The 23,714-nt window shown below is 46.1% G+C and overlaps 1 protein-coding gene across 1 annotated transcript in view; it reads left to right on the top strand.

Annotated features, from left to right (window-relative positions):
- Positions 1 to 413: 413 nt before the first annotated feature.
- LOC116986161 overlaps positions 414 to 23,714 on the top strand; it is a 48,461-nt gene continuing 25,160 nt past the window's right edge. Inside the window, exon 1 of the mRNA XM_033041387.1 lies at positions 414 to 624. The gene's annotated coding sequence lies outside the window, so the exon portion shown is untranslated. The remainder of the gene's footprint in view (positions 625 to 23,714) is intronic.

Raw genomic sequence — 23,714 nt, 5'->3', positions numbered from 1 at the left:
GGAGGGGAGAGTGGGTGAAAGGGTATGGGAAGGGGGCAAGAGAGAGGAGAGGGGTGGTTGAAGGGGGTGGGAGGACGTGAAGTGGTGGAGAGGAGTAGGGACAGGGAGCGGGTGGGTAAAAAAAGAGTGTGGAGTAGCTGAAGAATTAGGTGAGGAAGGGGGGGGGAGATAGACTGGGGAGTGGGTGTTGCTTCAATGAAGCGCAATAAGGGCTGATCAAAGTGACAACCGTTGACTGGTTAACACCCTGTGTGTCTCGACGTGGCTTCCTTCAATAATTTGACCCATATCTTCATCAAACCACAGGGTGTGCGCTACAGTTGTGGCGGGTGGGCGGCGAGTGGAGACACGGGGCTGGCGGGGAGAGAGGGAGAGAGAGAGTTTTTGAGAACCCCTTCTGAGTTGAACGATGATGCACGATGCCGGGGCTGCGGACAGAACCCTGTGGCCACACTCGCCAGGGAGCGGGGCCGGCTTTGATTCCCATCGCTGGTGAAGCTGCAGGAGGCGATGCAGGCAACGTGCGTGTGGATGTAGAGACCGCAGGCAGCGCTGTCCATCCCGGCAATACTCGCCCCCAGGAGCCCAAGAAATAATCAACCACTTTGCAACATTTCTTCTTGAGTGAGTATGTCCAACAACTGTCTGTACATTTGTATGCGTGGTATTGTAACCAATGATTACCTCTTTGACAATTGAAGCATCGTGCAAAATATATATAGATATATTACACTTAAATACACACGGTGCTCCAATTGTGTGTGTGTGTGTATATATATATATAAATAAAACTATGTGGAAGGGAAGTTATCTGTGAGGAATAGACAGATAGAAGGGTCTGAAGAAGGGTCTCGACATGAAACGTCACCTATCCCTTTTCTCCAGAGATGCTGCCTGGCCCGCTGATTACTCCAGCATGTTTTGTCTATCTTCGGTTTAAGCCCAGAACCTGCAGTTCCTTCCTGCGTATTTTATCCTATATATATATATATATATACACACATGGTGCTTCAATTATATATATATATATATGTGTGTGTGTGTGTGTGTGTCTATATCTATATCTCGGTATATAGGATAAAATATGTAGGAAGGAACTGCAGATTCTGGGTTTAAACCGAAGATAGACACAAAATGCTGGAGTAACTCAGTGGGACAGGCAGCATCTCTGGATAGATAGATAGAATGGGTGACGCTTGCTGTCGAGACCCTTCTTCAGACCCTTCTCTTCCCTTCCACATAGCTTCAAAGAAACAGAGTGCCTGTATGAGAGGAGGCGGAGGGATGCATGCACATTGTCCAAGTACATTAAGCATCACAGCAAGTCAAGAGGTATGTGTCTATATACACACTCTAATCTTTTTCTCGTTTAAGACATTGTTTACAGTGTACCATGTTTACACATTCTGTTGTGCCGATGCGAGTTAAGATTGTCTATTTTGGGACATGTGACAATAAAACACTCTTGACTTTATCTTGCGGCTGAGCTGATGAAGGGCGAAGCTTGGAATTTGTTGACCTATTTCCGAATGCAACACGAGGTCTGAAGAAGGGTCTCGACCCGAAACGTCACCTATTTCTTCTCTCAGTGATGCAACCTGTCCCGCTGAGTCACTCCAGCTTTTTGTGTCTATCTTCAGTTTAAGTCCAGCACCTGCAGTTCTCTCCCCCCCCCTCCCCAAATTGGACCTTGCAATTCCAGGCAATTCTATTTTCCCCCCAGATCTTAATACAACCATGATCACAATATCTCTGAGCTGGGATTATCGCCCCAGTCTCGGCGGCTTCATCTCTGGATGTTGTCGACTGGCAGTGTTGGTGAGACAAAAGTGCTGGAGAAACTCAGCGGGAGCAGCAGCATCTGTGGAGCGAAGGAAATAGGCAACATTTCGGGCCGAAACCCAAAGGAAATAGGTAACGTTTCGGGTCGAAACCCTTTGGGTTTCGGCCCAAAACGTTGCCTATTTCCTTCGCTCCACAGATGCTGCTGCACCCGCTGAGTTTCTCCAGCACTTTTGTCTACCTTCGATTTTCCAGCATCTGCAGTTCCTTCTTAACCTCATGGCAGTGTTAGATCTTGGCTCACGGTTCATTCGACCTGTTATTCAACGTTTCTATTTATAACCAAACGTTTTAAAGACAAGCCATCCGATTTTCACTGTTAACTCACACTTTCCGCCCCCCACGTATACTCCAACTCGTTTCCAATCCAACCGCTTCATTTCAGTTGTGAGATGCAGACATCTTTTTTCCATTTGGTCTTGAAACATGGGAGCCGTTGGCAGGAGATGAAACCGAGACACAACCCGGAGCAGGGAAGCAGCCCTCTCAATAGACAATAGACAATAGGTGCAGGAGTAGGCCATTCTGCCCTTCGAGCCAGCACCGCCATTCACTGTGATCATGGCTGATCATCCCCAATTCCTGCCCTCTCCCCATATCCCCTGACTCCGCTAACTTTAAGAGCCCTATCTAGCTCTCTTTTGAAAGCTTCCAGAGAACCGGCCTCCACCGCCCTCTGAGGCCGAGAGTCCCACAGACTCACAACTCTCGGTGAGAAAAAGTGTTTCCTCGCCTCTGTACTAAATGGCTTACCCCTTATTCTTAAACTGTGTGGCCCCCTGGTTCTGGAGTCCCCCAACATCGGGAACATGTTTCCCGCCTCTCGTGATCGATGGGGGCACAAGGAACTGCAGATGCTGGATTCTTGAGCAAAATACAAAGTGCAGGAGGAACTACAGACCTGCACGTCTTTGGAGTGTGGGAGGAAACCCGAGCACCCGGAGAAAACCCACGAGGGGAGAACGTACAAACTCCACACAGACAGCACCCATAGTCAGGAACAAACCTGGGTCACTGGCACTTGAGTTTAGAGATACAGCTTGGTAACGGGCCATTCGGCCCACCTAGCCCACGCCATCAATCACCACTTCTCACTAGTTCTATGTTATCTTGCTTTTTCATCCACTCCCTACATACTAGGGGACAATTTACAGAGGGCCGATTAACCTACAAACCCGCACGTCTTTGGGGTGTTGGAGCACCTGGATGAAACCCATGTGGTCACAGGGAGAACGTGCAAACTCCACACAGACAGCACCCGGAGACAGGATTGAACCCGGGTCTCTGGCGCTGTGAGTTAGCAGCCTGCTCTTCTAGGCCAAAAAAAAACAAGTATTGAATTATTACATTTCAGATTTTAAAATAACATTCATGGTTTTTGTAAAATATTTCCCCCGGTTTATAAAAGCAAAAGACTCGAAAGACTCAAGAAGGGTCTCGACCCGAAGCGCCACCCATTCAGTCTCTCCAGAGATGCTGCCTGTCCCGCTGAGATACTCCAGCGTTTTGTGTCTATCTTTGGTGTAAACCAGCATCTGCAGTTCCTTCCTACACAAAAACATGACCATGATACATTTAGCTTTCGCACGATATTATCAATTGTTGGAACAGACTTTCAGTGGAGTTCTACTCCTCATTGCTGGGCAAAAGGCATTTGTTCAAGGTTTTATACATTGAGCAGATGTTAATGTTCTGAATAAAGAACAACAATTTAAGGTGCAAAGGAATAGGTGATGTTTCGGGTCGAGACTCTTCTTGAGTTTCTCCAGCATTTTTGTCTACCTTCAATTTTTCCAGCATCTGCAGTTCCTTCCTAAACAATTTAAGGTGCATTCATTTAGTGCAGTAACACAAAGTGCTGGAGTAACTTCGTACCTGTTGTATACAGTATAGATACTATACTACGAAGAAGATAGGCACAAAGTGCAGGAGTAACTCAGGGGGTCAGGCAACGTCTCTGGGCCGGGACCCTTCACAAATGACAAAGGGCTTGTGCCTCAGTTGGTTCCAGTCTCGGAACCAAAAAGGAAAATTCACTGTAAGTGCAATTGAAAAGATGTTCTTTATGGTTCCTTAACCTTTATGAAAAGCGACAGGAACGAACATGTAACGGCAACTGGGACTGTAAAGAAACATTTAGAAAAATTGCTAATAAGATTGTAGAAGGCAGACAAAAATGCTGGGGAAACTCAGCGGGTGCGAAGAAATATCATCTCTGGAGCGAAGGAATAGGCGATGTTTCAGGTCACCTTCGCTCCATAGATGCTGCCTCACCCGCTGAGTTCCTCCAGCATTTTTGATACCTTCGATTTTTCCAGCATCTGCGGTTTTTTCTTAAACAATAAGATTATGGAGGTAACTTTAGATCAAAGTAGAGAATACATATAGAACCTCCATCTGATCATGACACAATTTCAAATTGAGATTTTAATGATTCCACAAAGGTTAATAATGGTCAAACAATCCCTATCGCATTGAAAAAAATATGCTATTACATCTACTAGAATTACATCAAACCTGCAGGCATTGAATCGTTTAAGAAGGAACTGCAGATGCTGGAAAATCAAAGGTAGACAAAAATGCTGGAGAAACATTGTGTACAGTTTTGGTCTCCTGGTTTGAGGAAGGACATCCTTGTGATTGAGGCAGTGCAGCGTAGGTTCATGAGATTGATCCCTGGGATGGCGGGACTGTCATATGAGGAAAGTATTCACTGGAGTTTAGAAGGATAAGGGGGGGATCTTATAGAAACATATAAAATTATAAAAGGACTGGACAAGCTAGATGCAGGAAAAATATTCCCAATGTTGGGCGAGTCCAGAACCAGGGGCCACAGTCTTAGAATAAAGGGGAGGCCATTTAAGACTGAGGTGAGAAAAAAACTTTCTCACCCAGAGAGTTGTGATTTTGTGGAATTCCCTGCCACAGAGGGCAGTGGAGGCCAAGTCACTGGATGGATTTAAGAGAGAGTTAGATAGAGCTCTAGGGGCTAGTGGAATCAAGGGATATGGGGAGAAGGCAGGCACAGGTTATTGATTGGGGACGATCAGCCATGATCACAATGAATGGCGGTGCTGGCTCGAAGGGCCGAATGGCCTCCTCCTGCACCTATTTTCTATGTTTCTATGTTTCTAAACTCAGCGTTCTAAACTAAACCTTGTCTATCTCTGCCTTAAAAATATCCACTGACTTGGCCTCGTATGATCTCATGACAAGAACATTGAAGAAAAATACTGTAGGTCTTTAATTACAATTCCTATGATAAAGATCGTGGACTAACATGCATTGCCTACTGTTTAAGAAGGAACTGCAGATGCTGGAAAATCGAAGGTAGACAAAAATGCTGGAGAAACTCAGCGGGTGAGGCAGCATCTATGGAGCGAAGGAAATAGGCAACGTTTGAATGGCGGTGCTGGATCGAAGGGCCAAATGGCCTACTCCTGCACCTATTGTCTATTGTCTATTGTCTAAGATCATCTAGCTGCTCCCACATTGTCCACTGAATTCCATTCCTTTTCCCTTCAGTTGTTTCCATCCTGATCCAGTCAATTTCCAGGAAAAACAGGAATGGTGACAGTCGACATCCCTGCTTGCCGCCCCTCCTCACACTAAGGATAAAGGAGAAATCTTTTAGGACCAAGATGAGAAAAACATTTTTCACACAGAGAGTGGTGAATCTCTGGAATTCTCTGCCACAGATGGTAGTTGAGGCCAGTTCATTGGCTTTATTTAAGAGGGAGTTAGATGTGGCCCTTGTGGCTAATGGGATCAGGGGGTATGGAGAGAAGGCAGGTACAGGATACTGAGTTGGATGATCAGCCATGATCATATTGAATAGCGGTGCAGGCTCGAAGGGTCGAATGGCCTACTCCTGCACCTATTTTCTATGTTTCTATGTTTCTAAAGCTCTGAGGGAGCTGGCCTGCATGTACAACTTTGCATGAGGTTCCATCATACGAGTTCTTGATTAAGTTTATGATCTTGTTGGGAATTCCACAGTGATCCATTAGTGTTGTCCTGCCTAACGCTTTCTCAAAGTCGATGAAGTTGATGTACAGGGACATGTTCCATTCAATAGACTGCTCAATGATGATGCATAATGTAGCTATGTGGTCTGTGCCTGAGTGATCATTCCTGAATCCTGCCTGCTGGTCCTGTAGCCTCTTGTCTGCAGCTTCCCGAAGACAGAGTTGTGGATGACCCAGTTGAGAATGTTACCGAGTACAGGAAATAGGTAGTGGTCACATATTCTTAGGTCATTTGTTATTTTTTTTGGCAGTTTCACGATCTATCCCTCTGCCCATTCAGTCCCGCTGAGTCACTCCAGCATTTTGTGTTTATCTCCGGCGTAAACCTGCATCTGCAGTTCCTTCCTACACTGTCGACTTCTAGTTTCCACCCGACAGTTGAAGTTGTTCAGACATCATGCGATATGTTTGGTGCTTTTGTACCTGAAATCTGATGAACATGTATATCTTCAAGATGTGCTGATTAGATCAGCCTTCATGGTGCTGCTATAAATAAAAAATATTTTAATCATCCCAACTATCTCACAGAAACCACAACTTCCTAAAGACGTCAGAAATATCGTTTGCTTTTCTACAAAATGTTGTCATGCATCGCTCCTTAGTCGAGTCTTCGTTAAATTCATTGCATGTGCGTGGTGCTTGTTGTGGAAGATTATGCTGGAGTTTTGATCCATGAATAGATGATCGTAACGCACGTTCCCGCTGTCATCTTGCCTGCGTAAGAGTAAGTGGAGATATTGTGTCAGGAATGTATTGCCGAAGTAGCATTAACGTTACAGTGCGGCAGGTAGAGCTGCTGCCTCACCGTGTCAGAGATTCGGGTTCAGTCCTGACTTCTGGGTGCTCTCTGTGTGGAGTTTGCACACTCTCCCTATGGGTTTCCTCCGGATGCTCCGGTTTCCTCCCACATCCCAAAGACGTGCGGGTTTGCAGGTTAATTGGCCCTCTACTGTGTAGTTCAGAAGTTCGCAGTTCATAAGTGATAGGGTCAGAATTAGGCCATTCAGCCCTTCAAGTCTACCTCTGATATCCACACTAATCAAGGGGGGGGGGGGGGGGGAGGAGTGTGGGGAGTGGATGAGAAAGCAGGATAACATAGAACTATTGTGAACGGGTGATCGCTGGTCGGCATGGACTCGGTGGGCCGAATGGCCTGTTTCCACGCTGTATCTCTAAACCAAACATAATGGCATTTCTAATATTTTTATTAAAATCGTGAGCGGTGTGACCAACAGTTGTGAGTGAAATCTATCAGTTGGTTTCATAGGGAGACACAACATGCTGGAGTAACTCAGCGGGACAGGCAGCATCTCTGGAGAGAAGGAATGGGTGACGTTTCGGGTCGAGCCTTCCTCAGACTTTTTCAGTTATACATTTCCAGCTTCAGCTCCCTGTCACTGCCACTGCCACAACTGACAGCATTAAATGCTGTGAAGTCGTACCGTTTAAACGTATAAATTTCGAGACAGAAAAAAAAAGATTTTTCCATGCTAGTCTGTTGACGTTAGTCAAACTCCCTAACATCAGGAAACTACTTTGTGGAGTCACATTGTTGGCGGCAATTCAAAAGGAAAGGTGGGGGAGAAATTTATCTCTGGTGTGCTAAAATATGTGGATGAATTTGGTATTGGTTTATTACTGTAACGTGTGCCGAGCTGGAGTGGAATGTGTTTTGTTTTCATGTTACACAATTCAATCGGGTCATGTTATACCGACATACGATCATTTAGCCATTCACAAGACGGCACCCAGGACAGGCTGGGTTAACACCCCGGTCTGTGTCTTTGGTGAGAAAGTCACCCAACAAAGTTACAAAAAGGCCTAATGAACCACCGTGGCCTAAAAGTCCATCAGGCGAGAATGAAATGCTCGGAGAATGGGAAACATAGAAACATAGACATAGAAACATAGAAATTAGGTGCAGGAGTAGGCCATTCGGCCCTTCGAGCCTGCACCGCCATTCAATATGATCATGGCTGATCATCCAACTCAGTATCCTGTACCTGCCTTCTCTCCATACCCTCTGATCCCCTTAGCCACAAGGGCCACATCTAACTCCCTCTTAAATATAGCCAATGAACTGGCCTCGACTACCCTCTGTGGCAGAGAGTTCCAGAGATTCACCACTCTCTGTGTGAAAAAAGTTCTTCTCATCTCGGTTTTAAAGGATTTCCCCCTTATCCTTAAGCTGTGACCCCTTGTCCTGGACTTCCCCAACATCAGGAGCAATCTTCCTGCATCTAGCCTGTCCAACCCCTTAAGAATTTTGTAAGTTTCTATAAGATCCCCTCTCAATCTCCTAAATTCTAGAGAGTATAAACCAAGTCTATCCAGTCTTTCTTCATAAGACAGTCCTGACATCCCAGGAATCAGTCGGGTGAACCTTCTCTGCACTCCCTCTATGGCAATAATGTCCTTCCTCAGATTTGGAGACCAAAACTGTACGCAATACTCCAGGTGTGGTCTCACCAAGACCCTGTACAACTGCAGTAGAACCTCCCTGCTCCTATACTCAAATCCTTTTGCTATGAAAGAGGTGCAGGGCACAGGCCTTGATCCTGGTGAGATGCAGGAGGAGCCCGGCCAGGACTCACCCCACAGAGCCCAGTCCCTCCACAAACTAGAGTCTCCCAACCCCTGCAGAGTGGTTACTAAGATGGCTGATCCATGGGCGGTTGCTGCTGGGACGCAAGTCGGGGCCTGATCAACCCCGGCTGGGGTCGCCTGGGCGAGGGTGTCTGATGTTGTGAGACCCGAAACACCCAATGACCCCAGGCCACGTCACTGAGGACACGTCCCAGCGCATCTAGAAGATGTATCTTTTTCACACAATAGGGTGTTGCAAAGAGAAAAATACCAGTGCAGAAAAAGACACAGAGTGCTGGAGTAACTCAGCGGGTCAGGCAGCATCTCTGGAGAACATGGATAGGTGACGTTTCAGGTCGGGTCCCAACCTCAAACATCACGTATCGAGTCTGAAGCAGGGTCCCAACACGAAAGGCCAGCTATCTATGTTCTCCAGAGACGCTGCCTGAGCCGCTGAGTTACTCCAGCACTTTGTGTCTTTTTTTTGTAAGGCAGCACCTGCAGTTCCTTGTATCCATGTATCCACCAGAGTGCAGAATATAGTTTTACAGCATTGTAGTGTCACAGTTACAAAGGAAAAGTCATGGATGACATTTAAATCTATGAAACACAATGTTCAGAGTAAGCACAACCAACAGACAATACTCGGCTATTTAACACTAATAATCAAAGGCAATTTTCCCACGCGTGTGTGCGTGTGTGCGTGTGCGTGTGTGTGTGTGTGTGTGTGTGTGTGCGTGTGTGCGTGTGTGTGTGTATATGTAAATATGTGTGTGCGTAAATATATAAACACACACACACACACACACACACACACACACACACACATATATATATATATATATATGTATGTATAGATGGGTATATGTGTGTGTGTGTGTGTGTGTGTATATGTAAATATGTGTGTGCGTATATATATATATATATACACACACACACACACACACACACACACATATATATATATATATATATATATATATGTATAGATGTATGTATAGATGGGTATATGTATATGTGTGTGTGTGTGTGTGTGTGTGTATACATATATACACACACACATATATATATATTATTTAGTCATTTATATATATTTGTTTATGTGTGTGTAGAAAATTATATGTATTTAATAAAATCTTCTTTTTATATTTATGTGGGTGTGATGCCGCAGCCCCCCCCCCCCCCCCCCCCCCGCAAACGCGCGTTGGGGAAACAGACCCAACAGGTCTGCACTTGGTCTAGTATTTTATACAACATTGTAGTGTTACAGAGGAGAGGTGATGGATTGCATTTGAATCTATGCACCACATCGTTCAGAGAAAGCAGATGTATATAACAAAGGGGTTAATTAAGAAGGGGAAAATAGAGCATGAATGAAAGCTTGCGGGGACTGTATGGAACAAGCTGCCAGAGGAGGTGGTTGAGGCTGGGGCTATCCCAACATTTAAGAAGGGTACATGGATAAGACAGGTTTGGAGGGATATGGACCAAATGCGGGCAGGTGTGACTAGTGTAGCTGGGACATGTTGGCCGGTGTGGGCAAGTTGGGCCTGTTTCCACACTGTATCACTTTATAACTCTATGTCTAGGACTGTAGTACACAGAGTATGTATGGCGTTCTCAGATATACTTGGGTGAGAGTTTTTACACATCAAGACCCCTTTCATTCTTGTGTTGCATTTCTCACTGCACGGAGACTGACGCAGAACTGAGAGCGTGTGGTTTTTCTGTATCCACCCGTAACGAACACCTGGAGCAAGTTCTGCAAAAACAAGCGATACAAATCAAAATGTGCTGCAAAATGCCTTTGCAATAAGTGGCAGATTAGCCTGGTTTACTTGTGTGACAAGTGTACTTGCTTTCAATAAGATCCACTTGATATTTTCGACGTGGCCTTGTGTGGAAAATTAAAGGAAAGCTTGTGGACATTAAGGGAAAGCCCTTTGTGTTTAGTTGAGTTTAGAGATACAGCGTGGAAACAGGCCCTTCACCCCACCGAGTCTGCGCCAACCAGCCAATCCCGTACACGAGCCTACACCTCTTATGGCACGATGGCGCAGCGATAAAGTTGCCGCCTTACAGCGCTTGTAGGTTCGATCCCGACTACAGGAGCTGCCTGTACGGAGTTTTTAACGTTCTCCACCCGACCGCGTGGGTTTTGCCCGAGATCTTCGGTTTCCCCCCCCACACTCCAGAGACGTAGAGATTTGGAGGTTAATTGGCTTGGTATAAGTGTAAAAAAAGTCCCTAGTGTGTGTAGGCTTGTGTTAATGTACAGGGATCGCTGGTCGGTGCAGACTCGGTGGGCCGAAGGGCCTGTTTCCACGCTGTATCTCTAAACTAAACTAGCACTATCCTACACACACTGGGGACAATTTACGATTTTTACTGAAGGCAATGAACCGACAAGCCTGTACGTTTTTGGAGTGTGGGAGGAAACCAGAGATCCTGGACAAAACCCATGAGGTCACAGGTAGATCGTCCAAACCCCGTACAGACAGCACCCATAGTCAGGATCGAACCCGGGTCTCTGGCTCCATGAGGCAGCAACTCTAACACTGTGCCACCCAGTATCGGGCCATCAAGGTCTCATTATTTCCATATGATAATGTCCTGGAAACACCATGGCTCCAATTCGGCCTTTCTTTGACTCCATCTACACTTCACATTAACTCGGAAATGCAACCAACATAATCAAAGACTTGTCCCACCCCGGTCATTTTTTCCTCTCCCCGCTCCCGTCCGGCAGAAGGTACAGAAGCTTTAAAGCGCGCACCACCAGACTCAGGAACAGCTTCTTCCCCTCTGTTATCAGGCTTCTGAACAGCCCTTCCATAATCTAGGGTCCTGTCCAATTCACCTCTACCCCATTGAGGACATTGGACTTTGTCTCTGGAACTGATGCGCTACAATGCTGAGAACTATATTCTGCACTCTGTATCTTCTCCTTTGCTCTACCTGAGTTTAACATATAGTCAAAGAGTCATATGCAATAAAACAGGCCCTTCGGCCCAACGTACCCATGCCAACCAAGATGCCCCTTCTATACCAGCCTCACCTGCCCACATTTGGTCCATGTCCTTCTCAACCTTTCTCATCCATCCATGTAAATGTCTTTTGAATTTGAATGATTGTATTGATATTAACTGATCTGATTACATCCTCCAACCTCATCTATTGCATCCGCTGTCAACTATACATCGGTGAGACCAAGAGTAGGCTTGGCGATCGCTTCGCCCAACGCCTCCGCTCAGTTCGCATTAACCATCTCCCGGTGGTTCAGCACTTCGACTCCCCCTCCCATTCCAAATCCGACCTTTCTGTCCTGGGCCTCCTCCATGGCCAGAGTGAGTCCCACCGCAAATTGGAGGAGCAGCACCTCATATTTTTCTTAGGTAGTCTACACCCCAGCGGTATGAACATTGACCTCTTCAATTTCAGGTAGTCCTTGCTTTCTCCCTGCTTCCCCTCCCCTTCCCAGCTCTCCCACAGCCCACTGTCTCCGCCTCTTCCTTTCTTCTTCCCGCCCCCCCACCCCACATCAGTCTGAAGAAGGGTCTCGACCCGAAATGTCACCCATTCCTTCTCTCCATCAATGCTGCCTCACCCGCTGAGTTTATCCAGCTTGTTGTCTATCTTTAGGCAAAAGAAAGCTTTTCACTGTACCTTGGTATACGGGACAATAATCAACCTAGGTCTAAATGGAGCATTGGAGGCAGGAACTAACATTGGGCAAGGTCAGCCCATTCACATCTTAGGTAGTCGGCCATCTTAGATAACCTCTGACGATGAGAGATCTCAGCCATTGTTGAGCAAAAAGGACAATTTATCGGTTGCTGAGGAGAAAAAAAAACACACAAAAGGCCACAAAGTGCAGGAACAACACAGCGTCTGCGGAGAACATGGACGGGTGACGTTTCAGGTCGGGACCCTTTGATGTTCGGGGCGGGAGATGAGGGGGTGAGCGGCAAAGAGCGGAAACGGAGTCAACAAGGTTGACATTTCCGTCATTTCAGTCATTTCCATCTTGTCTCACGCTTGTGGGCGGCACGCTGCTGCAGCGGTAGAGTTGTTGCCAGGGTTCCCAGCTCGATCCTGACTAAGGGTGCTTTCTGTACGAAGTTTGCACCTTCTCACTGTGACTGCGTGGGTTTTCTCCGGGTGCTCCGGTTTCCTCCCACACTCCAAAGACATGCAGGTTTGTAGGCTAATTGGCTTCGGAAAAAATTGGTAAATTGTCCCCACTGCGTAGGATAGTGCTAGTGTACGGGGATTGCTGGTCGGCACGGACTCGGTGGGCCGAAGGGCCTGTTTCCGTGCTGTATCTCTAAACTAAACGCCATTTTTTTTTAGATTTGGGTTTCTCTCTCCCACTCTGCTTCACATTCCTTTCACCATCTCCTAATTCCACCTCCAGAGCCCCCCACCCTCTCACCAGGACCCCCCTCATTTGGGGCATTTAATCTCTTTGAGTGTCCCCTTTCCTCCCTTCCTTTTGGCTCCTTCCATTTCCCTCCCCCCCCCCTCCCCCCCAACACCACTCCCCCCCCTCTCCCCTCCCCCCACCCCCTGACACCTCCCCCCAACACTACTCCCTCACCCCACCACCTTACCCCTCCCCCCCCCCCCACCCCACCAACACCACTACCCCTCTCCCCATCCCCCTAACATTGCTCCCACCTCTACCCCCTCCCTACCCCCAACACCACTCCCCCTCTCCTCAACATTGCTCCCCACCCCCTCCCTATCCCCCAACACCACCCCACCCCCCCTCATCCCACCCCCATCCCCCAACACCACTCCCCCCCCTCACCCCACCCCCCCTCCAAAAGTGCTGGAGAAACTCGGCTGGTGCGGCAGCATCTATGGAGCGAATGAAATGGGCAACGTTGATAAGGGAATAACGTTTAGTTCAAGGTAAAGGCAGCAAAGTCCGGTCAAGGATAGTCCGAGGGACATCAAAGAGGTAGATAGTGGTACAGCACTGCTCTCTGGTTGTGGTAGGATGTGCTATGTTGTGAAATGTTGAAAGAATGGGGCGACTGGGCTTGTATACACTGGAATTTAGATGGATGAGAGGGAATCTTATTGAAACATATAAGATTATTAAGGGATTGGACACGCTAGAGGCAGGAAACGTGTTCCCGATATTGGGGGAGTCCAGAAACAGGGGCCACAGTTTAAGAATAAGGGGTAGGCCATTTAGAACGGAGATAAGGGAAAACGTTTTTACCCAGGGAGTTGTGAATCTGTGGAATCCTCTGCCTCAGCCTGGATGCTTTCAAGAGACATTAGACAGAGCTCTTAAAGATAGCAGAGTCAAGGGATATGGGGAGAAGGCAGGAACGGGGTCCTGAATGCGGATGATCAGCCATGATCACAGTGAATGGCGGTGCTGGCTCGAAGGGCCGAATGGCCTACTCCTGCACCTATTGTCTATTGTTTATTGATGGTTCAGTTGCCTGATAACAGCTGTGAAGAGACTGCCGCTGAATCTGGTGGTGAGCGTTTTCACGCTTCTGTACCTTGTGCCTGGTCATGGGCAGATTCATGGGTAATTTTCGGCCCCATTTCCGTAACCGGCTTCCAGTCTCCGCAACAAAGATCCTGTAGCGGAGCAAAGATACTAGTGCGGAGACGGAAGCCGGTTACGGAAACATCCTCGTAAAAATAAAAGTAATTTGGTAAAAATCTTCTCCTCATTTTCAGAATTTTAATTTTTTTAACACAAACTGTTCCCCCGCAACGTTGATTACATTCGGGTCGGGTCGGGTCGGGTCGGGTCGGGTCGGGTCGGGTCGGGTCGGGTTACTGAAATGGATGAAAAAATGGCCCACGTTCCGCTCCGTTGCGTACTACACATCAGCCCATTGCATTTAGAAGGAGTGGTCTACCTTGGTTATGGGGAGAAGGCAGGAGAATAGGGTTAGATAGGGTTAGGAGGGAGAGCTTGATCAGCCATGATTGAATGGCGGAGTAGACTTGATGGGCCGAATGGCCTAATGCTACTCCTATACCATATGCCCTTATGAGAAGTGTGAAAACACACAGCTCCAGATTCAGGGGCAGTTTCTTCCCAGCTGTTATCAGGCAACTGAAGCATCCTACCACCAACTAGACCTCCCATGAAGACCTTTGAACTATCACTAACCGGAATTTATTGGACTGCATCTTGCACTAAACGTTATTCCCTTTATCCTGCATCTGTACACTGTAGACGGCTCGATTATAATTGTGTATTGTCTTTCCACTGACTGGATAGCATGCAAGAAAAGGCTTTTCACTGTACCTCGGTACACGTGACAGTAATAATGAGCCTACCGACACAGACACTGACACTGGGGTGGTAGTGTTAAGGTGATGGTGTTGTTCCATTTCTGATCATTTCATTTGGTAGGTTGTCTCTGACAGAGGAAGTGGTTGTGCAGAGATCGGCAAGAAATCGGCTTGAAAGGGTTGCAAGGAAACGAGACCACAATCATGCATGCAGGTCGATGCAAGGGTTGCTTATTCCACACTATCAGAAAAAAACATCTAATTTTGCCCCACATTCATATCTCAAAACACAAAATGAACATAGCAGGGAAGTGTTTATATAAGTTCAGTGTGATTGTGTCAAATATGGGTAGACAACAGGTGCAGGAGTAGGCCATTCGGCCCTTCGAGCCAGCATCGCCATTCAATGTGATCATGGCTGATCATCCCCAATCAGTACCCCGTTCCTGCCTTCTCCCCATTTCCCCTGACTCCGCTATCTTTAAGAGCCCTATCTAGCTCTCCCTATCTTGTCTATTGTCTATTGTCTATTGTCTAAGATGGAAGGTATATCAAAAATGCCTGAGAAACTCAGCGGGTGAGGCAGCATCTATGGAGCGAAGGAATAGGTGACGTTTCAGTCTGAAGAAGGGTCTCGACCCAAAACATCACCTATTCCTTCGCTCCATTGATGTTGCCTCACCCGCTGAGTTTCTCAGGCATTTTTATCTACCTTCTACCTTGAAGATGTTCTCTTCCTCTCTCCAACATGAGTATTGTGATTGTGTGGGAAGGAACTGCAGATGCCGCCGGTTTGATCCGAAGATAGACACAAAATGCTGGAGTAACCTGGCGGGTCAGGCAGCATCTCTGGAGGGACAGAATAGGTGACGTTTCGGGTCGTAACCTTGACTCCCTCTCTTGCTGCTCCCCCTCTGTGAGTCATAGAGCGATACAGTGTGGAAACAGGCCCTGTGGCCCAACTTGCCCCCAACGGCCATGCACCTGCTCTACAACACTCCCCAGAGCCCTACCATTCACTGTGCAGGCCCTGTCCCTGTCAGAGTCCTGCTGAGTGACCATGTTCTGAGAGTCAACTGCACTTAAAGCGACTTGGACTTTGAGAATGGCACCAAAACCTGGCGACTCTTGCACATTGTCTTAGTGGATATACTTCTTATACACTAGTCTCTGTGTGCAGCACGGTGGAGCAGCGGGTAGAGGTGCTGCTTTGTAGCATCTGCAGCGCCAGAGACCCGGGTTCGATCCCGACTCCAGGGGCTGTCTGTACAGAGTTAGTACGTCCTCCCCGTGACCTGCGTGGGTTTTCTCCGAGACCTTCGGTTTCCTCCCACACTCCAAAGACGTACAGGTTTCTACTAGGCTTGGTAATAAATGTATATTATCCCCAAGTTTAAATTGTCCCTAGTGTGTGTAGGATAGTGTTAACATGCAGGGATCGCTGGTCGGTGCGGACTCTGTGGGCTGAAGGGCCTGTTCACATGCTGCATCTCTAAACTAAACTAAACTTTGTACTTAACCTAAGAATGCGCTTATGAACAGTAATACTGAACTGTATGGAAACTTTTTTTTCCACTAAACCTGGGTACATTTGACAATCGAGAACCAGGAATGAGTGGGTTAACCTATGATGAGCGTTTGACGGCACTGGGCCTGTGCTCGATGGAGTTTAGAAGAATGAGGGGGACCTCATTGAAACTTACCGAATAGTGAAAGGCCTGGATAGAGTGGATGTGGAGAGAATGTTTCCACTGGTGGGAGAGTCTAGGCCCAAAGGCCACCACCTCAGAATAAAAGGACGTTCCTTTAGGGAGGAGACGAGGAGGAATTTCTTTAGCCAGAGGGTGGTGAATCTGTGGAATTCATTGACACAGACGGCAGTGGAGGCCAAGTCAATGGACATTCTTAAGGCGGAGATAGATAGATTCTCGATTAATATGGGTGTCAGGGGTTATGGGGAGAAGGCAGGAGAATGGGATTAATTGGGAAAGATAGATCAGCCATGATTGAAGTAGACTTGATGGGCTAAATGGCCAAAATTCTGCTCCTGTCACATAAACTTATGAACCATCGGCCCAGAGTTTGAAGAACGGTCCCGACCCGATGCTGCATGAATCGCTGAGTTCCTCTCATAGCACTTATAACAGCTTCCTAACATTTAGTAGTTTGACAATTCTACATATTTATATGTTGTATATAATTATCTATATATAACTAAAAGTCTCATCTTGTATGTATGTATGTTCCCGAAATACAGTCAAAACGGTACATGATAGCGCATCTATTTTAAGGGCGCCTTACTCACCATTCGCCTGCGGTGTGCAGTAGGAAGTTTTGCTCGATTTGACAAAGTATTTCCGTGTTATAAACTTTAATTTGCTTTCTACCGTGAACGGCACTGCGCTCCCACAGGGTTGCCGGGCCCGCCGCCATTTTCTGATCGCCATTTTGCATGGCGGCACAATGGGGATCTCTGGCATCACAACAGGGACCCAACGGGTACACGGGTCATCTAATTATACATAAAGAGAGTGGGTGTTTTAGGCCCGTAAGTAATTTTGGAAGGAGTTCTTCAAGCTGTGTTTGAAATCTAGACCTGCCATTCCTCTCCTAGACTGCAGGTGTCAGCATTTGCTCACTTTTTCCCCTGTTGGTGGCAACACCATGATAGATTCATGGATTGGGTGGAACTACAGCGAATGGAAAACATTGGAATATTAATGGTTTGGTTCACAAACTACGCATGTTTATCAAAACACAAAGTACTGGAGGAACTAGAGTGTAGGGTGTGGATGAAAAAGTGGGATAATCTAGAACAGGTGTGAGCAGGTGACAGACTCAAAAAGCTGGAGTAACTCAGCGGGACAGGCAGCATCTCTGGAGAGAGTGAATGGGCGACGTTTTGGGTCGAGACCCTTCTTCAGACTGAAAGTCACGGCCCGTTCACGGAGCTTGGAGTCAGCCGCAGGACTGACATTACTTACCATCGCCCGGCGGGGTCACAACATCCGAAGCCTGGATCGCCTCGGTGCAGGGGGAGAATAAGAAGGGAAGAGACAAAGACTTAAGACTTTTGCCTTCCACCACAGTGAGGAGTATTCAACTTACTGTGGTGGATGTTAATTTGTGTTTTTTGTGTGTTTTGTCATTTTTTACTATATGTAGGTATGTTGCAAAGCGTACCTGAAGCGTCGCTGAAAATCTGTCCCAGCCCGTGTGCGCGATTTTGGCGCCTTTAGAGGGGGGTGGGTTTAAAACGCGATTTTCCCTAGGCTGTTCAAATCGAGGATGTTTAGCCTAGTTAATTATTAACGAAAATTCGCTGGCAGACTCCTTCACTTGAGCTATTATTAGTTTTAAGGGCTTTATCTAATTGTTATAGTAGTTTAAAAATTAACCTCTAAACCCCCGACGGCCGGCAACCGGCCGGATCTCATACAGGGGACAACAGAAGGTAGGCTGTTTATTTTTACATTAAAAAGGGCTTCTTAAGATCCCTTTATACAAAGTTTAATGTTGCGAGTAGCTAATTTTGGGCCCATTATATCCCGCAGTATTTTTCTGGGCATTTGAGGGTACAAATCTACCGCAATGTGAATGTTCTAAACCAGCGCCTTCACAGGATCCCACTAGAAAGCTGATTTAAATGGACTTTAATTTACAGCAATTGAACACTAAATTCCTTCCATTTGGCCTATAAATTAATGTAAATGAGATTTAAAAATCATGTTTTATTGTGAATTATTTGTGAATATTATTTGGACACTTAGGCTATTTAAAAATGTTAATCATTTATTAAGAAATGGATAGATGTTTAGATAGATGCTCAGGCCCTCTCGCCGGGCTGATGGAACGCCGACGCCGAACCCCGACGGTGAAAATCCTCCTCAGCGGCCCGGACCTCACAATCAGCCGCCTCCCACCGGAGACCGCAGCTCCCGAGCCCGCAGGCCGAGCCGGGCAGAGTCGCAGGACCCCACGATGTTTGTCAGCGCCGCCCGCATTGGGAGCTCCGCGAACCACAGCTCCAGGATGTCGGTGCCGCGGGCTCCAGACGGCGATCCCCGGTAAGGCATCGCCAGCCCCGCGATGTATCAGCGCTGTCCCGCCGCTGCTGGAGCTCTGGTCGGTCCAGGCAGGAAAGGCCGCGCCAATCCAGTAGGTAGGCCGCTGGGGGGGGGGCGAGGACGCGACTCGAATAATAGTCGCGTCCTCTCCAGGAAGTGACTGAAGGACGGTATCCCCCTTACCGCGCCCTCTTCCCCCACATTAAAACATTAAAAAAAACATAAAAAACACACTTCAACATAACAAAAAAAACAAAAAAACAGAAAGATACCGGGCTGAAGGTGGAGGCTGCTGGCACCAGCGCCACTGGAAGGTACTCGGAAGGCCCAGACACACTGCGGGTGCTCGGAAGGCCCAGACCACGGATGAACATCTGGGAAGATCGGAGGGGAGGCTGGCTGGACTATGGTGCCTTCCTCACCTTGGAGCCATTGTGTTATGTTGTGTCGTGGACTTTCTGTGTTTGTGCTTTTTTTTAAATTCTATTATATTTTTAATATGTTTTATTATTGATTACTTATTTATTTTTATGATACTGACTGTAAAGGGAAATTCATTTCGTTGTCTCTAATTGAGACAATGACAATAAATTTGAATACAATACAATACAATACAATCTAATAATTGAAGTTTGAAATTAGCTACAATTGGGTAACTAACTAATTATATGCTTTAATTTCAGGTCATCCAAGTAAGATTATTTTATATTTGTTTCAGAATGGTTCAATCTATGATAACTGAAAATTTCATTCAGTTCTCTTAATTTTTAAGAAGGTTATGGGCTTTTGACTGTCCACGATCACAGCTTTTTTGTTATGTCCATAGAAAATCAATAGGGAACAAGATGCTAATTTCTGAGTATGAAAATGGCCATAACTTTTTAAATACTTGAGATATGAAAGTGAATTAGGTGTCAAATTAAACTTCGTTTTATGCTTTATCTGATGGGATAAATTGCAGGCTTGATTTTTAAAATCTCAACATTTTGTGACATTGCTACTATATGTAGGACAGCAAGGCAACGAAATTTCATATAATGGCTACTTTGACAATAAGGGCTACTTTGACTTTTGACTTTGACTTTGACTTTGAAAGGGAAACGAGAGATATAGACGATGATGTAGAGAGATATAGAACAATGAACGAAAGATATGCAAAAACATAGGGCCATTGTTAGCTGTTTGTTGGGTGAGAACGAGAAGCTGGTGCGACTTGGGCGGGGGAGGGATGGAGAGAGAGGGAATGCAGGGGTTACTTGAAGTTAGAGAAATCAATATTCTCAATCAACAGTGTGAACAGGTGATCATTGGTCGGCGTAGACTCAGTGACCCTGTGGCCACGCTGTATCTCTAAATTAAACTTCAATAGGCAGAGCAAATGGGAAGATAAAGAGAGCAGAATATTGTTCTCAGCATTGTAGAATATCATTAAAACAGTTAGAAATGGCACTAGATTTATAGGTAGAAAAGAGATTGTAGTGGAAACTGTCTATGTGGAGTTTGCACGTTCTCCTTGTGGGAGCGTGGGTTTCCTCCAGGTGCTCTGGATACCTCCCACATGCCAAAGACGTGCGGGTTTGTAGGTTAATTGGCCCTTTGTAAATACCCCCTAGTGTGTGGGTAGTGGATGAGAAAGTGGGATAACATGGAACTAGTGTGAACGGGTGATCGCTGGTCGGAGTGGATTCAATGTCAACTGTGCAGGCGTCTCTCACAAGGGTCGGGGTCGGGTATTCCACAGCTTGGGGGGTGTCATTGAAAAAGGCTGCTTCACCAATTTCCTTATGACTGCTGCATTGAGAGTCTAACAGGCCGAAGGGCCTGTTTCCGTGCTGTATCTCTAAACTAAACCAAATTCGGTGGAGCAGGCATCAACATTTTGTAGGGCGGCACGTTGGTGCAGCTATAAAGTTAATAATAATAATAGTAATAATAGAAATAACATTATTTGTATTGCACTTTTCATACAATTGAATGCAACCAAAGTGCCTTCCACATAGACACAGGTCTCAACAAAAATGCACTTCAAAACAGTAAGAACATAAGCATTTAATAGCACAAAAAGCACAGATTTATATAAAAATATTAAATATAAAATTGAAAGTGTAAAAAGACAAAGGAAGTCAGTTAAAAAAACTTTATTAAAATGATGAGGTGGACAAAAATGCTGGAGAAACTCAACGGGTGAGGCAGTATCTATGGAGCGAAGGAATAGGGGACTATTCCTTCGCTCCATAGATGCTGCCTCACCCGCTGAGTTTCCCCAGCATTTTTGTCTACCTTTGATTTTTCCAGCATCTGCAGTTCTTTCTTAAATATTATACAGAGAGTGGTGAGCCTGTGGAATTCTCTGCCTCAGAGGGCGGTGGAGGCCGGTTCTCTGGATGCTTTCAAGAGAGAGAGCTAGATAGGGCTCTTAAAAATAGTGGAGTCAGGGGATATGGGGAGAAGGCAGGAATGGGGTACTGATTGGGGATGATCAGCCATGATCACATTGAATGGCGGTGCTGGCTCGAAGGGCCGAATGGCCTAACCCAGCACCTATTGTCTATTATGTGAGATTTAAAATTAAGATCATTGTCAATTTTTACCCCCACGCTTGGTGTTTGATGTAGGCAGTCAAATTTCCCAGTTTACTGAGCAGCATCTCCCTCTTGGGTTTTGATCCAAGTAACAAAATTTCTGTCTTATCATCGTTGAGTTAAAGAAAGTTAGCATTCGTTCATATATTTTATGGGAAATAGGCAGGAGGTCAAAGAACTTAAGGCATTTGCATCAATGGGTGCAACAGAGAGGTTTAACTGAGTGTCATTGGCATAACTTAGAGAATTAACATGAAGCTGTCTGATAACTCCTCCTAGTGGTGGCATATACAAGGGAAAGAGTAATGAGCCAAGGCAGCTACCTTGTGCTGCACCAAAGGGTATATCATACAGCTGTGACACACAGTCCACAAGGCTAACAAGGTACTTCCTTCCACTTATATACGATTGGAACCAACTTAGTGCCTTATCTGACGGGTCGACCCAATTTTCTAGGCGATCTGTACGATTACTGTTTAAGAAGGAACTGCAGATGCTGGAAAATCCAAAGTAGACAAAAATGCTGGAGAAACTCACTTTCTTGATCAAATCTACCCTTTGTCAGCAAGGTTTTGGAGAAAATGGTATTCAACCAAATACAACACTTTCTGAATCAAAATGACATTTTAGAGAAATTTCAATCTGGCTTCAGAGCAGATTACAGCACTGAGACAGCCCTGATAAAAATAGTCAGTGACCTTAGAGTTAGCAGTGACGAGGACAAAGAATTGGTGCTGATTCTCTTAGCCCTCACAGCAGCTTTTGACACCATAGATCACAGTATTCTTATCGGTATACAAAAATGCTGGGAGAAACTCAGCGGGACAGGCAGCGTCTATGGAGCGAAGGAAATAGGCAACGTTTCAGATCGAGACGTACCATGACCCTATCCCCGAATTCTACCTCTGCTACATCGACGACTGCATTGGTGCTACCTCCTGCACCCATACAGAACTCACTGACTTCATCCATTTCACCACTAACTTCCATCCAGCACTCAAATACACCTGCACCATTCCCAACATCTCCTTACCGTTTCTAGACCTCACTATCTCCATCGCAGGTGACAGACTACTGACCAAGAGTCTGAAGGAGGGTCTCGACCCGAAACGTCACCTATTTCCTTCGCTCCATAGACGCTGCCTGTCCCGCTGAGTTTCTCCAGCATTTTTGTATACCGATAAGAATACTGTGATCTATGGTGTCAAAAGCTGCTGTGAGGGCTAAGAGAATCAGCACCAATTCTTTGTCCTCGTCACTGCTAACTCTAAGGTCACTGACTATTTTTATCAGGGCTGTCTCAGTGCTGTAATCTGCTCTGAAACCAGATTGAAATTTCTCTAAAATGTCATTTTGATTCAGAAAGTGTTGTATTTGGTTGAATACCATTTTCTCCAGAAGCCTTGCTGACAAAGGGTAGATTTGATCAAGAAAGAATTCAATGTGATCATGGCTGATCATTCCCAATCAGTACCCCGTTCCTGCCTTCTCCCCATATCCCCTGACTCCGCTATTTTTAAGAGCCCTATCTAGCTCTCTCTTGAAAGCATCCAGAGAACCAGCCTCCATCTGAGGCTGAGAATTCCACAGACTCACAACTCTCTGTGTGAAAAAGTGTTTCCTTGTCTCCGTTCTAAATGGCTTACTCCTTATTCTTAAACTGTGGCCCCTGGTTCTGGTCTCCCCCAACATGGGGAACATGTTTCCTGCTTAGTACATCATTAGTACAGGGGTTATGGGGAGAAGGCAGGTGAATGGGGTTGAAAGGGAGAGATAGACCAGCCATGATTGAATGGCAGAGTAGACTCGATGGGCCCAATGGCCTAATTCTGCTCCTAGCACTTATGAACTAATGAACATACTTCCTTCTGAAGAAGGGCCTTGACCCGAAACTGTGGAAAAACTGCACAATTTTCCATAATTCTTGATTCTTGTCCACAGATTCTGAACCTAGGTAATAAATGCGAACTTGAACTTGGACACACAACCATTCTTTACATGGTCTTCTGAATTGTTTTTCTTCCTAATTTGGATTATTTTCTTTCTTCTACTTTCAAGAGAGAGCTGGATAGGGCTCTTAAAGATAGTGGAGTCAGGGGATATGGGGAGAAGGCAGGAACGGGGTACTGATTGGGGATGATCAGCCATGATCACATTGAATGGCGGTGCTGGCTCGAAGGGCTGAATGGCCTACTCCTGCACCTATTGTCTATTGTCTATTCTTCACCTTCCAAATTGTGTCCTGCTCTGGGTGTATCCATGCTGGTCCCCGGTTCCTTGCTGTCCTTGAGTTGATGTGGCCAATTCTAGTCCATTTCCCCCCCCCCCCCTCC

The sequence above is a fragment of the Amblyraja radiata genome, chromosome 23 (genome assembly GCF_010909765.2).
Source record: "Amblyraja radiata isolate CabotCenter1 chromosome 23, sAmbRad1.1.pri, whole genome shotgun sequence".
NCBI lineage: Eukaryota > Metazoa > Chordata > Chondrichthyes > Rajiformes > Rajidae > Amblyraja > Amblyraja radiata.
This window is presented reverse-complemented; position numbering and strand designations above follow the sequence as displayed.